A 13,977-nucleotide genomic window follows, 5' to 3' on the forward strand; every position below is an offset into this window, starting at 1 on the left:
TACCTGCAAATTGGCCATCCTAAAAGTATGCAATAGTTTTGTGCGTAACAAAAATAATCTGATTTTTAGTTGGCTGTAAAAGTATGCAATAGTTTGCTACTTACCAAAAATAATGTGATTTTCGGTTAGCTGTAAAAGTATGCAATAGTTTGCTAAAAATTGACTTTCTTATGTGACCCTAAAAGTATGCAATATTCCACATGTAATTTCATTTTTCGGTGGCGGTAAAAGTATGCACCATTATTTTACTAGCGAAAGTCCCAGTACTCTAATTGGATTTGGCATTTTGGTTGGTCCTAAAAGTATGCAACATATTAAGAACGCAAATTTATGAAAAATTAATTTTCTTGATTTAGCTGACAGTAAAAGTATGCAACATAAATTTAAAAAATAAATTTGTTCTGGATATATTTGCTTACTGCTAATCTCTGTTCGCCTGGTATTTCATCTGCTTACTTAGCACTTTTTGGCTGTTCATGGCATCTCGAACTGACCAGCAACAACAACAAAAATTACAACAATATCAATAACTACAACAACAAGTACAACAATATCAGAGACTACAACAACAACCGCTAACAGGAGAAGAGCAGATGAGAATTCTATGATCCTCTCACACACTTGTGGAACCTATGTGGATTCTAAGCAAGTGACTTTCTTCATGGCCACCTACTGTCCACTTCTGTTGGCCTGGTAGAATATTTCAATTTCTCATCTTTTCACAGTGATTATGACAGCAGCTTGGTATGATGAACATTGTAAGAGGGTGTGAATTTGAGTTAAATACTTACTTTGGCTAAATGAAAACCAAACATTTTATCAATTTAATTTATTGATTATTAATAATATATGTATATATATATATGTGATTATACGCATTCGATTGTTTAAGAGAAATTTTGTCTTTTACATTCTACTACTATATTAATTTACTCATTCAAATATACATCCAACTGAAACTGGATGCGAAGTTTAACACAGATTTTTGCGGTTGTATCAATCTGTATTCTCATTTATTTGCATCCATTAGACTTTAACATCACATCCAGCTTTAGTCTATTCCGTATCCAACTCTGCATTGAACTTCACATCCTACTTTGCTTTTAACTCTGCATCCAATTCCGCAATCTCCATCCACATCCGTCTCTAAGCTTTACTAAGTTTTTGTTTGCAAATGATAAATAGACAGAGAAATTGTAAATATTATAAATAATTATTGAATAACATTATCAATAACTAGCTAATATTATTAATTATTAAATTACCTTATCAATTCAATATTTGTCAGTCTATTATTTGACTGTAACTTTCTTAATATATACTTGAGTATTTAAAATATATGTTGAATTTATTTTTATTTCTTTACAACTTCTCGCTACTATAAGTTTGAGTGATTAAAAGAAGAATGCTTCACACAAAACGAGAAAAAAAGAATCCATATTGCTGACAATATTGCTAGTAATATTTTGCTATGAACAACTTATGAGTAACTTATTAAATTCCAATAGATTCCTTTAAATAATTCTCAACAACTTACAGGTATTGGCATCCCAATAAAGTTGCTGACAGTGGCAGTATATTTTTTCTCGCTATATTCCTTGCTGGGCCGCAGGACCTTTGACAGCAGCGTAAACTGAACGATCGACAGGTGAGAAAGAGAGAGGGGAGAGGGGAGAGAAAAAAGAGGAGCGAAGGTTGAAAGGGACAAAGAGAGTGTGACACTAAGCAGACGTGACAGGCGCATTGTCCGCTTCAAAATTATGCACATATCCTGTGAATTTAAGGATGCCATCAACACACACACACATACAGAGACAGAGAGAGAGAGAGACTCACGCATGGGGCATGAGGCAGACAAAAGGCAAAACAAATTGAGCGTTTGGCAGGCATATGCGCAACATATGTGCCACATGGGTTGTTGCCACTGCTGGTGGCATGGCTGTTGATGGCTCTCCTCTCCCTCTCCCTCTCTCTCTCTACCATCTCCCTCTCTCTCTCTCTTAGATGCTGCGTGTGTGGTTCGTTGACTGTCGAGTTGGGTTTTGGCTGTTACCCAAGCGATGACGATGGCGATGGCGCGGCAGCTACCACATTTACAGCTGCAACATAAAAATTGTTGCAGCTTTTGCCAGTGCGACGTGTTATCTCGGGCTGTGCGTCATTTCACAGCAACAGCAACAGCAACAACAACAACGAGGTGACGACAACGAGCAACGACAACGATGAAGGCAAAACACAAAGCAAAATCTGACAATAAGTGTGAAAATGGTTGCGCTGCTGGCGTCGACGTCGACGTCAACGTCGCTGCTGCTGATGCTGCTGTTGCCGTTTCATGCAAAACTAAAAGAAAAATGTTTAAATATTTCCTGCTTTTTATTGTGGTTACTGTTCCCCCTCCTCCTCGCTTCCCTCGTTCAAAGCTTCAGCAAAATCAAAAGGCAACCGGAGAAGGAGAAGGAGGAGAAGGAAGAGGAAGAGAAGGAGACGATGGCAATGCGAAGGCAAAAGCTGCACAAAAAATGGCAACACTTTCCGTGTGTTGCTTTGTCGTCAGCTCGCTGTTTACTTTTACTATTGTTCTTGTTGTTGTTGTTGCACCCACGCGCAAAAATATGAAAACTTTCGACAGGAAACAGGAACTGATAAGGCTATTTTTGCCTGGCAGCCGCCAGTTGACGCTTCACCTCCTTCATCTCTTCCTTTCTCTCTCTCTCTCTCTCTCTCTCGTGTCATTTGCGTTGCTCTTTTTCCACTTGGCTTTGTTGCTGTTATTGTTGCTGTTGCTGCTGGTCGCTTTGAGCGTTTTGACGCCATCGCCAAACTTATTGTGCAAGATTTATTTTAGCCTCCTTTTCGGTTAACAGTTCAGTTCTCGGCCGTTGCCGTTGCCACAGCCACAGCTACTAACGTTAGTTGAGTTCAGTTTCAGTTTGAGTTCCAGTTCCAGTTTCAGTTTCTGTTTCTGTGTTCGGTTTCTCCTCGATTTCATCGCTGCTGGGCTGGCATCGTTAAGTTATTGCCACACCCATTTTCATTGTCCCCATTCAAAGCGTATTGACATTAGAGATGCTTTCGTGTGCCCTTCTATCTGAGCACTTCCAAAATCGAATCGCATCGAATCGAGTTCAACACATCACACAATCTTATCAAGCAAGCAAGTTCTTAGCTTCTGTCCTGTGAATTATTATTTATTAGTGCATTTCAAATACATTTTGAATTCATTTTAACAAATATTGTTTGATTAAATTTATTAAGCATTGAAATATTTCAATTAAGTTTGATATTCATTTTAACAAATATTGCAATGTTTGATTAAATTTACTTAACATTACAAAATTGAATTATATCTTTAATTATACCGATTTTCACTAAATAAGTTCTATATTCGTATACTTAATATTGTATTTATTAAAATCTCTAGACTTCAAAGTTCAGCTAAAAAAGTCAATATACTTAATATCGTATTTATTCAAGTCTTTAATAAAACAAGTTTACATTTATTAAGTTCTATGTGCGTATACTTAATATCGTAAACAATCTGATTATCTCTCTTAATATTCGTTGTTTTTGCAATGGAAATTCACTTATTTTTACCAAATTATGTAAATTACTTTATATAAAAATAATACAAACATAATTCGTAAAATAAATAAAACTGAAAGTTGCTGTTAATTCTCAATAACAATGCAAATAATACACAAATAAATTATAAAATATGTAATTGCAATGGAAAATTAATGGATGTTGAATCCTACTAACAAACAAGCAAATTATGGTAGATAATTTAATAATTCATTCATAATGTACAGTTTTGATAACTTAAATAAATATTGTTGCTAACTATTGATTTCACTTCGACTGACTATCGCTGCTGTTGATCTAACAATATGCAAACATATTTTAATTATTTCTTAAATATTTAAAGATATTTACGTAAATACTAAACTAATAGAATATGCATATCTAAAAATTAATTTAAATAGTTTTCAAATATTTCAAGATATCGAAATATTACAAAAATATGTAATATGAATATTTTAAAATACATATAATTATTTCGAAACATAATTTAAAATAAATATATATTTTCCAAACTTCATTTTTTGTGTCAGTAAATTATTTGCTTTAGTATAAACGACCATGTTGTACTTTTCTTTTAAATTACATGTAATAACAAATAAATATTATATCTAAATAACAATGAAATATCACTGCTTAAACATGCAAGTTAAAATTAAATTATAAGATTTGAAATATGGAAACTGCAATTTACGTTTACTATTACTATTTACTATTGGAACAAATAATGTAAAAATTGTATAAATATATTAAATTATGTTATAGTATTCAATATTCTAGATTCTAATTTCTATTATTATATTACATATAATTAACAATTCATATTTGAAATATGGAAACTGCAATTTATGTTAATAATGTAAAAATTCTATATTCTATTAAATTATATTATGTAATGTTATAGTATTCAATATTCTAGATTCTATTATTATATAACATATTATACATTTTTGTATATCCCATATAACTGCATATATTTTGTATTATAGCTTACTCTATTGAATAAGTTGTATTTTAGTGAACTAATACTATGTTAAATGGTTGTCAATATTCGTGTGAAGAGAGTCAACGCTGCGTATGCTTAATACGACAGCTAACACGCACTTCAAACTGCGCCTCGCTGTCAAGTTTGGACATGTTACTTTTCGTCTAGTTGGTTTTCTCTTTCTCTTTCGCTTTGCGTTTTTTGTTTGCATGTTGATAAAGTAAACAGCGCAAGTTGCACGGCGACACGCGTGCAACACTGTGGGGCACACAAAGTTGCATGCCACGTACTTGTATCCGTTGCAAAAGTTCGTTCTCTCGTCTCGTTTTTGTTGTTGTTCTTGTTGTTTGTTAACAGTCAACGAAGCGGCAACTGTTGCAGCAAGTTGCAGCATTTTTATGATATCTGTGATACGAGAGCGAGTGTGTTCCCTCCCCCTGCCTCTCCCCCTGTTCACCTCCTCCTCCTCCTTCTGATGTCGTGGCGTGTCCTTTGTCTGCCACATCCGTGTGCTCATTTCGGTTAACAGTTACAGTTACAGTTACATTTCCCTCGCCAAGTCTTTGGCTATCTCTCCGTCCGTCCGTCCATCCGTCCGTCTAACATTGCGCTTTTCGTTTCATTTCCATTTTGGTTTCATCAATTTTTGCCGTGCAATTTGCAAGTTTTATGTGCGACAGGCAAAATCTGGCTTTGGCCTCACTCTGCGAACACAAAACTCTCGTTAGGGGCCAAGAACAAAAAGCGAAAGGCGCAGCGCACACAATGTCTACTTAACTCAGCTTAGCGCGCCTTGATAAGGTAGCGTAACGAGCGGGGAGAGGGGCGAAGGGAGGGGAAGGGATGCTAGCGGATGTCGCTTTAAAGCCACAAACTGATTTAATTAAATAAGTCAACCGGCCGAATGTTTCTACGGCCGAAGGTAAGCCATACAAAAGCCATTCCATTAGCGCGCGACCTGCGATCCGTTATCCATCCCACTCCCACTCCCCCTTCTCCCTCCCTCTCTCCACTCTCCGTTGTGGAGACAAAAGAAATCTGCTTATTTAGTAAACACTTTAGCGCTGCCGCTGGGCCAATAAAGGCGACGTGGCATCGCATCGTCGAGAGTCGCGTCGCGCAACGAGTGCAACATAAAAATACGACCATGAATTAACGTTAAAACATTGCCAAAAAGGCAGCCAAAGCAGAGTCAGTGAGTGGAGTGCGGAGTGCGGAGTGTGGCAGCTTGAGTCCTCTCTGGCTCCTGTTGCCTGCCGCAAACAAACACATAAAAATGTTGCGGACGCTGAGCACCGCATGGCGTGGTCTGTGCTTTGCTTTCGACTCTCTCGCCTCTCGACTGGACTCGGCTGGCGTGAAAAATCATTTAATTTACTACGCAAACACACAGCAACAACAACAGAAACAACAACAACAAGAACAAAAACAAGAACAACTCGCGAGTTGAGCCTAACAATATGAAGTAAGTTTCGTTTAATGGACTCGTCGCATGCGACCAGCAAAAGATGTTGGCATGCAGCAAAGCTAAACTCAGTTATGTGGTTGACTAACACACACACCACAGCATAGAACACACACACTCACAACTCGAAAGTAAAAGTGTGCAAGTGGTTGCATATGCAACTGACCTCGACAGCAATTTATACTTACGATAAGCCAACGTCATGCACTGGACTAAAACACTAGTTAAATTAGTTGTGTAGTAAGTATAGGTATAAGTACTTCAACATTTATTTGGATCGTGTTATAAATGAAGCCTAAATGTTATATTTATTCAGTGGAAAAGCACTTATTAAATTATGTTTTGTTTTATGTTATTCAATATTATTTTTATGCTTAAAGTTTTCAAGATGAAGAAGGAAACACATGCAATTGTGACCGATCTAAAATACATCAAAATAAATTAATATATGTGCTGTCATATATTTAACAGTATATTGATATATATATACATATGTTACATATTACATAATCAACAGAATTTGCTTAAATAAGCTCTTCAATTGATTAATCATGATCACATTTTAAGCTACTGCATTCATTTTAGCTCAATTTTTTCAGATTTTTATGGGCGGTAGAGGTGTTGCCACGCCTACTTTTCTATGAAACATTCCTTGTGAATATAGTAACATAATACCAAAAACTGCAGTAAGAAATCTCTTATGGTTTACTCGTAATATTAAATGCCAGCTAAAATGGAAAATGCCCCATAGTGGACTGTTCGACTTTTCAAACAGTATGATTTATAAGTTATAAAAAAGTGTTACTACATTTATTTTGGATAACATTAAATACGTAATATTGTTGTTGGTAATAGTAGATATTAGTTTAAAATACAAGTTTGTGATCTCCTCTTATATGAAATTATACTAGGTGCTGCTTAAAAAGAATCCTTTATTTAAGAAAATCAAACCTTAATAAGATATGAAACAAATTCAATGCAAATGAGTAAAATAATTTATAATGTGGAAAAACTATCACAGATAGAATTGATGTAACCAAAAATAGTAACTTTGCATCTGAGAATTCAAACATTTTTTGCAAGCAGCCTCAATTAGGTTCAACTTATCAGCAGCGTAAAAAAGTGTAGCATACATTTAAGCGCAAAAGTTCCATAAGCTTTTGCTCCGCTTTTAACTTCAGTTAAATCCAAATAAGAGTTAATTGAAAGTGAGAAAATAGTTGTTGGCTGGTAGCTTGTTGTTTTTATAGGCATAGTTAACAACAGTTAACTGCGTTAACAGATGTAACAGGCAAGGCTAGCGATATAGTAACATTAACTAAACTATAGCACAACTAGAACGAAGAATTGTTAATACATATGTAATACGATGCTAAATAAAGTGTCGGGCAGTCTATGTTAACGAGAGAGATAATGACAGACGTCTTAAGAGTCCAATAATAATAATAATTAAAGCCTAGTGAGATAAATTTACTTGTTACTTAGTTTATATGCAAATTTTCTTTAATGAGAATGTTGCAGAAAATATGCAATTGAATGAAAGTTGCAAATTGAATTGGGAATAGATTTAGTTAAATATTTATATTATTCATATTATTATTATTACTGATTATCTCTAAAACCTATACGGCAAAATCATGGATTGATATTATTTGCTTAATTCAGAGTTTTTATTGATGTATTGAAACTATGTAAAGAGCATAAAAGAGACTTTAACTTGAAAAATAATTATGAACACAATGAACACAACAAATTATTGCAAAATTGTTGGTTTAAATAAGTTGTGGTATTTTTATTTTCAATTATTGTATGTAGTAAACAACAAGTAAGAAAATGAATGACGTAATATGTTAAAGCATTAAGCTAAATTCCGATTAAATAAATTCAATGTGTCTCTTAGTTGGGGTAGAATAATGATTTAAAGTTGACGTTTGGTGGTGGTTGAAATAAGCTGTGATCCACTGTAAAACGAACTGTAATTACTTGCATATTAATACTAAGCTGAACCCCTTCGCTGCAATTGCTTTCCGGCAGGAAATGTATGTAACAGGTAGAAGGAGGCATCTCCGACACTATAAAGTATATGTATATATTCTTGATCAGCGTCAACAGCCGAGACGGTCTAGCCATGTCCGTCTGTCCGTCTGTGTGTCTGTCCGTCCGTCCGTATGAAGACTCTCAGAGACTATAAGAGATAGAGCTATAATCTTTTTTCGACAGCATTTTTTATGTTTGCACGCAGATCAAGTTTGTTTCAAATTTTTCCCACGCCCACTTCCGCCACCGCAAATCATAAAAATCGAATAACAAGCGTAATTTTAAAGCTAGAGTTACGAATTTTGGTATATACAATAATAACTGTAGTAGTTATGATTCCTGATTCCTACTAGGGGCTTTGGCTGACAATCTGGTATATTGTGCCGTCTATGGTATATTTTGAATGCGTTACTATATCGATATACCAAATATACCACTTAGTATATTTTTAGTAATTTTGTAGTATTTTGGTATATTTTGAAAATAATACCGCAATATTTTGCTTTCTTTCAAAATGGGTAGCGCGTATCTCACAGTCGAGCACACTCGGCTGTAGCTTTCTTACTTGTTTTAATTATAACTAACCTTTAAATAATAATAATACTTGCATATTTTCAATCTCTTAAATCCTTAAATTTAGATTACTAAAATGCCGGCTTCTCGCACAACATTTTCTGTCAGTGTTTGTGAGCACCTGCTTTGGCTGCTGATTGTTGTGCAATGAACGATCGGCGAATCGATTCGATAACTGTTGCTGATGCCCACATAACCAGTCGAAAAGGAGGATAAAGAGTCGGAGGAGGCAGCAAACAGCAATCACTTGCCTGAGCAAATAATAACAGTGACACTTAAGCAGCCAAAGTGTCCAACTGTCTCTCAGTCGGTCTCTCTGTCTGTCTGTCTGTCCTGCTATTTGTCCAACTGTCTGTCAGCGTATCTCTATCGCCAGCGTGTGTGTGTGTGTGTGAAATGCTTGTATCAATATTTGCCAAAGACATATCACAGCAGTGAGCTGAGAGCAGAGAGCAGAGAAGTCGACTGGCTGGCAAAGCACGCACGCCCAAATGCCAAACAAATCCCACGTAACTTGCTGTGGAACATGCCGCACACGACTGGTCGAAGGCTCAATGAGGAAAGAAGGAGAAGGAGGAGAAAAGGCAGGGGAAGGGGGGAGGGGAAGGTGTGACTTCCGTTTGGCCGGCAGGCGATGTGCAAATATTTTAACATTTCCGACACTTCGACGACACGTCGAAAGGATTTACAAAAAATAACACGACGCTGGCAAAAGACGGCCTATAAAAACAGTCGCAACAATAACACAAATATAGAAAAATACACATGCTATATATATGTACATATATATATATATATATATATATTGTGCGATGACCGATCGCTGTTGAGGCCAAACGCCAAGGCAAACAACAAACGTTGTGCAAATATTTGCACAAATGACAAAATGACTGTTCGATGGCCAAAAAGAGGGTGGGTGGGGAAGGTAGTGTGTGGGGGAAGGAGGGGTGAAAAGGGGGAGAGAAAGGGGGGAGCAACGTGCAGTCAGCAATGCGTCGAATATCATGGATTCAATAAACACTTCAAACATAAACTTGACGATTTATTGCGACTGAATGTGTGACTGAGTGTGCTTGTGTGTGTGTGTGTGTGTGTGTGTGTATGAGAGTGTGTGTGTGTGTGTGTGTCATGCTCGAATATGACAGTTTGCTGTGTCTAGTGGGCAACGCGTCGTATACGCAATGAATTATTAATTCGTCGCCCGGGTCCGTGTGTGTTGTGCCGTGTCACCATGGGAAATTTCACCACTTTTACTGGCCAAAGTTGGAAGATTGAAATAATTTTAAGGTGCAATGTATTCACAATAGACCAATCTTCAATGTTGTATACCACTAAAGAATATATTAGCTGATAAACATAGCGCTTTGCATATGCAAACTACATAGAGAGAAAAAATCCAGATTGAAACAATCTTGATTTACGATTTTTTTGAGCTTAAAAAGAATAATCTTGAAATCAGATTTTGAGACAGGTTGAAACAATCTTCAATTAAGATTTCCATTTTAAGATGAAAAACATCGTGTTTTAGGATAAAAGTCTTGATCCAATAATGTTTTATTCTAGATTGAAAAGTAGAATGCAAACCTTGATTTAGGATTTTGCTTTAGTGACTTAATCTTAAGATTTTTAAATTCCTGAATCAATATTATAATCCAGATTTTCAAGATGAGGAATATTTGTATTTTTCCAATCTTGATTTTTGAATAAACCTTCTTGGTTCAATTTTGACATACAAACCATCTTGATTCAAGATTTTATTCTTGATTTCAGCACGTTTTTTTTTTGCTGTGCGAATATTAAGCTTGAAGTTGTGAAAAATCTCATCCAAATCCGTTAAATATTTGAAATTATTAGTTCGAATTAGTGGAGTATTAATTTTGTGTTTGCAAGTGCCAAATGGAATAATCAATACATCTATTATAGAGAAATTTGAGCTCCCTAAAGAATATTTTGCTTCGTTCTTGAGATTTGATTTTTAGCCAGAAAAAGAGGTCGAATTTGCAATAGTGCGCGTGTGTTTTGCCGTGTGTGTGTGTATGTGTGTGTGTGTGTTTGTGTGTGTGTTGTTTGTTGGCTCTCTCTCAGCTCACACTCGGAGTTGTGCACGTTACGCCAAAGCATTTAACTGCTGACAAATGATAAATTTATTATTTACCAGCAGCACACAGGGAAAGTAACAGAGATAGAGCGAGAAAGAGAGAGCAAGAGAGAGAGAGAGAGAGAGATAGAGCGAGAAAGAGAGAGCGAGAGAGAGAGCGAGAGAGAGAGAGAGAGAGAGCGGTAGTCATTGCATTTGCTAGATTAAAATATGTTTTAATATTTGCTTGCTTCACACTTGAGCGTAACACACACACACACGCACACTCTCTCACACACACTCACACACACTCTGTCTGTGTGTGTGTCACACGTAGCAATAACAATCTTGAGGCTCTCGTCTAAAGCGAAGCACGGGAAGCGTGCGATAATCACGCACCTTTTGATTAATTGCCAACGCGTCGCAGCAGTTGACTTTAAGCGACAATATATATATATATAAGAGAGTATTTGTAAGTATGTGTGTGTGTGTGGCACGTCAACGTGGCAAGCGCTAAGTGCAAGTTCAACAACGCGTTGCAAGTTTTCTTATCGCCGCCACAAGCAAAAAAGGCAAAAGCAAAAGCGGCGCAAAACTAACAAGTTTTTTGTGCGTTGCCATCGAAGTACTTTAGTAGACAGAGCGAAAGAGAGAGAGAGAGAGAGAGAGAGAGAGAGAGAGGGAGAGAGACGCACACACACACAGACAGACAGTTAGACACCTTTTGGAGAGACGTGTCCAAATCGCAGCTTGTGCGCTTATCACGACAAAAGTGTCCGCGAATCCTTAATTACGCGACGCGGCGACTCCAGTTTCAATCCGTTGCCACAGAGCGAGACAGAGAGAGAGAGAGAGAGGGGGGAGAGTGGGCAACTGTGTGGCATTTGTTTGGCTTGCCACAACATTTGCATAGTTTGTAGTTTTGACGCTTTCCTGGCCTGGCCTCAAATGCGAGGATTGTTTCACAGCTTCACAGCTTCGAACCAAATCACAAAGTAATACACAGAAAATAGAGCACATAAAAGAGAACAGAGAAAACACGGAACACAAAAAGCGCACAGATTAATTCACATTTCAGCTTAAATTCGAGCAAAGCATCTTTTGCTGCCAATTGATAAGTTCGAATTTAATTAAAGCCTTCCACTACCTAGTAAATATTTATTTAATTCATTTCAATTGCTTGTTTAGATTTCTCATTAACTTTCTGGGTGCAACGTTTAACATTTTATTAACAGCGCTTAAATTAACAACAACATTTTGCAGCAATTTTAGCACCAAGAAAAGCTATTTTAAATATCTCATTAATTAAGTATCTTTCATATTTTATATACTAGCAAATCTTTTCAATTCAAATTTGATCTATCACATTTTATATTACAGCAAATTTAAAAATGGTTAATAATGTGCAAATCGAAATAAGAGACAAGCTTGAAAGTCTTAGTCTCTCTAGCTCATATCTTAATAGGGAATTGTATTCGTTATTACAATATATTAATAATAATAATAATAATATACGTATAGTAGGAGATAATGTGATGATAAATGAACTGATGAATAACCAATTCATAATCCAACTAGACGTTTAACTATGATACATTTCATTTGCGTCTTTTTTATATCCGCAATAAAAATGTAAGAATCGACTGCTTTTGAAGAAAATAAAGTTTTTTGTAACTGAACTGATTTGAACTGATTTTTAAGTAACACTCTTTATTTAAAATGTTCCAGCTGAGTGCAAAATAAGAAATATGCTTGAATTGACTATGAAATATCATCATAATGAAATTATTATTTAAATTTCAATAACAAAACTGAAAATTGAAACCGTTTCAAAGTGTATTCATATTCATTTTTACTCAATTTCATTTAAATATTTAATACTTATATTTCATTCAAACCGAATAAACTAAAACGAATTAGAAATATTGAAATCAATTTGAAGTGCAAAACTTTGTGATAATCAATTAAATAATATTATTAAAAAAAAGATCAAGATTTAATTTGCAACTTTCGTATAGGAAATTATATTAAAACGCTTTCATTTAATTTAAATATTGCAAATTTCAAATATGCGAAAATCGCATTGCGAATCGAGTGCAGTACAAGAAAATTAATTAAAATATGACTAAATTGATTTTTAAGTATAAAATATTGTGGTAAACAATTAAGTTAAAACGATTTCAACTTTCAGTTTTCTTATTAAAATTGGAACTAGATTAAATGAGTATCTTTCTTATTTTATATTCTAATAACAACATTACTTTAATTTGTATCTTTTTTATTTTAAATTGTTGCAGCATGTAAAGAAAAACTGAAAATATAATGAATTTTGAAGTGCTTGAAATATTGTGAGTCAAACATTGCGCCAAACATTATTTATATATTTTTTGTGTGACTAATAGTTAATTTAATAAATTGTCAAGAACCTTACTTATTATTTAATGCATTTACATTTAAATTGGGAAGTTATATTTAACATATTTCTTAGCAAAGAAATTCTTGCAAAAGAAATGTTTTTATTTTTAATTTTGCCTTTTTGACTCACTCAATTTGCAATGCAATAAGAATTAATAATTGGTTCGCTATCTTTAATTCGGAATTTGCAAAAATGTTGACTTAACAAATAAAAAAAAAAACCCCAAACGCAGGTTGAGTAAATTGTAATTGAATTTAAAGCAAAGCTGTGCTGGCAAATATGTAATATGGGAGAGAGAAAGGTGTGGAGAAAGAAAAGGGAATACTCGTAGAATAAAATAAAATGAGAGGAGAAACCGTAACCGAAAAACCAGATGCCTCTTGAAGTGGCAGCAACAATGAGGCAAGTGTGGCAGTGTGCTAGCCGTTATCATAAAACGATTTTCTCATTTATAAAGTAAGTAGAAACAAAGCGTTTCTTGCCCCGTGTCTGCGTGTGTGTGTGTGTGTGGCAACGTGTAGCCTTGAACGTGCCACAAAACAAAAAAAAAGGCAAGAGACGCAAAACTTAAATTATGGCAAATCAATTGGCAGCGGCATTGCCAGTTTGCCCGTGGCTCGTTGCCCGTTGCCCGCTGCACGGGAAAGCGGTAAAGAAAACATAACCAGAGAGAGTCAGAGCCAGTGTGGCAAGTGGCAAGTGGCAGAGGCTGTGTGGCAAGTGGCGGTGACGGTGGCAAGGCTGCGAGTCGATGTGAAACCAGCTGTGCTCGGGACCTTTTGGTGTATCAACAAACATTTACTTTTACCCCATTTTGGAATGGGTTGTGCCCCCCAAGTCCCTTA

The sequence above is a fragment of the Drosophila albomicans genome, chromosome X (genome assembly GCF_009650485.2).
Source record: "Drosophila albomicans strain 15112-1751.03 chromosome X, ASM965048v2, whole genome shotgun sequence".
NCBI classification, from domain to species: domain Eukaryota; kingdom Metazoa; phylum Arthropoda; class Insecta; order Diptera; family Drosophilidae; genus Drosophila; species Drosophila albomicans.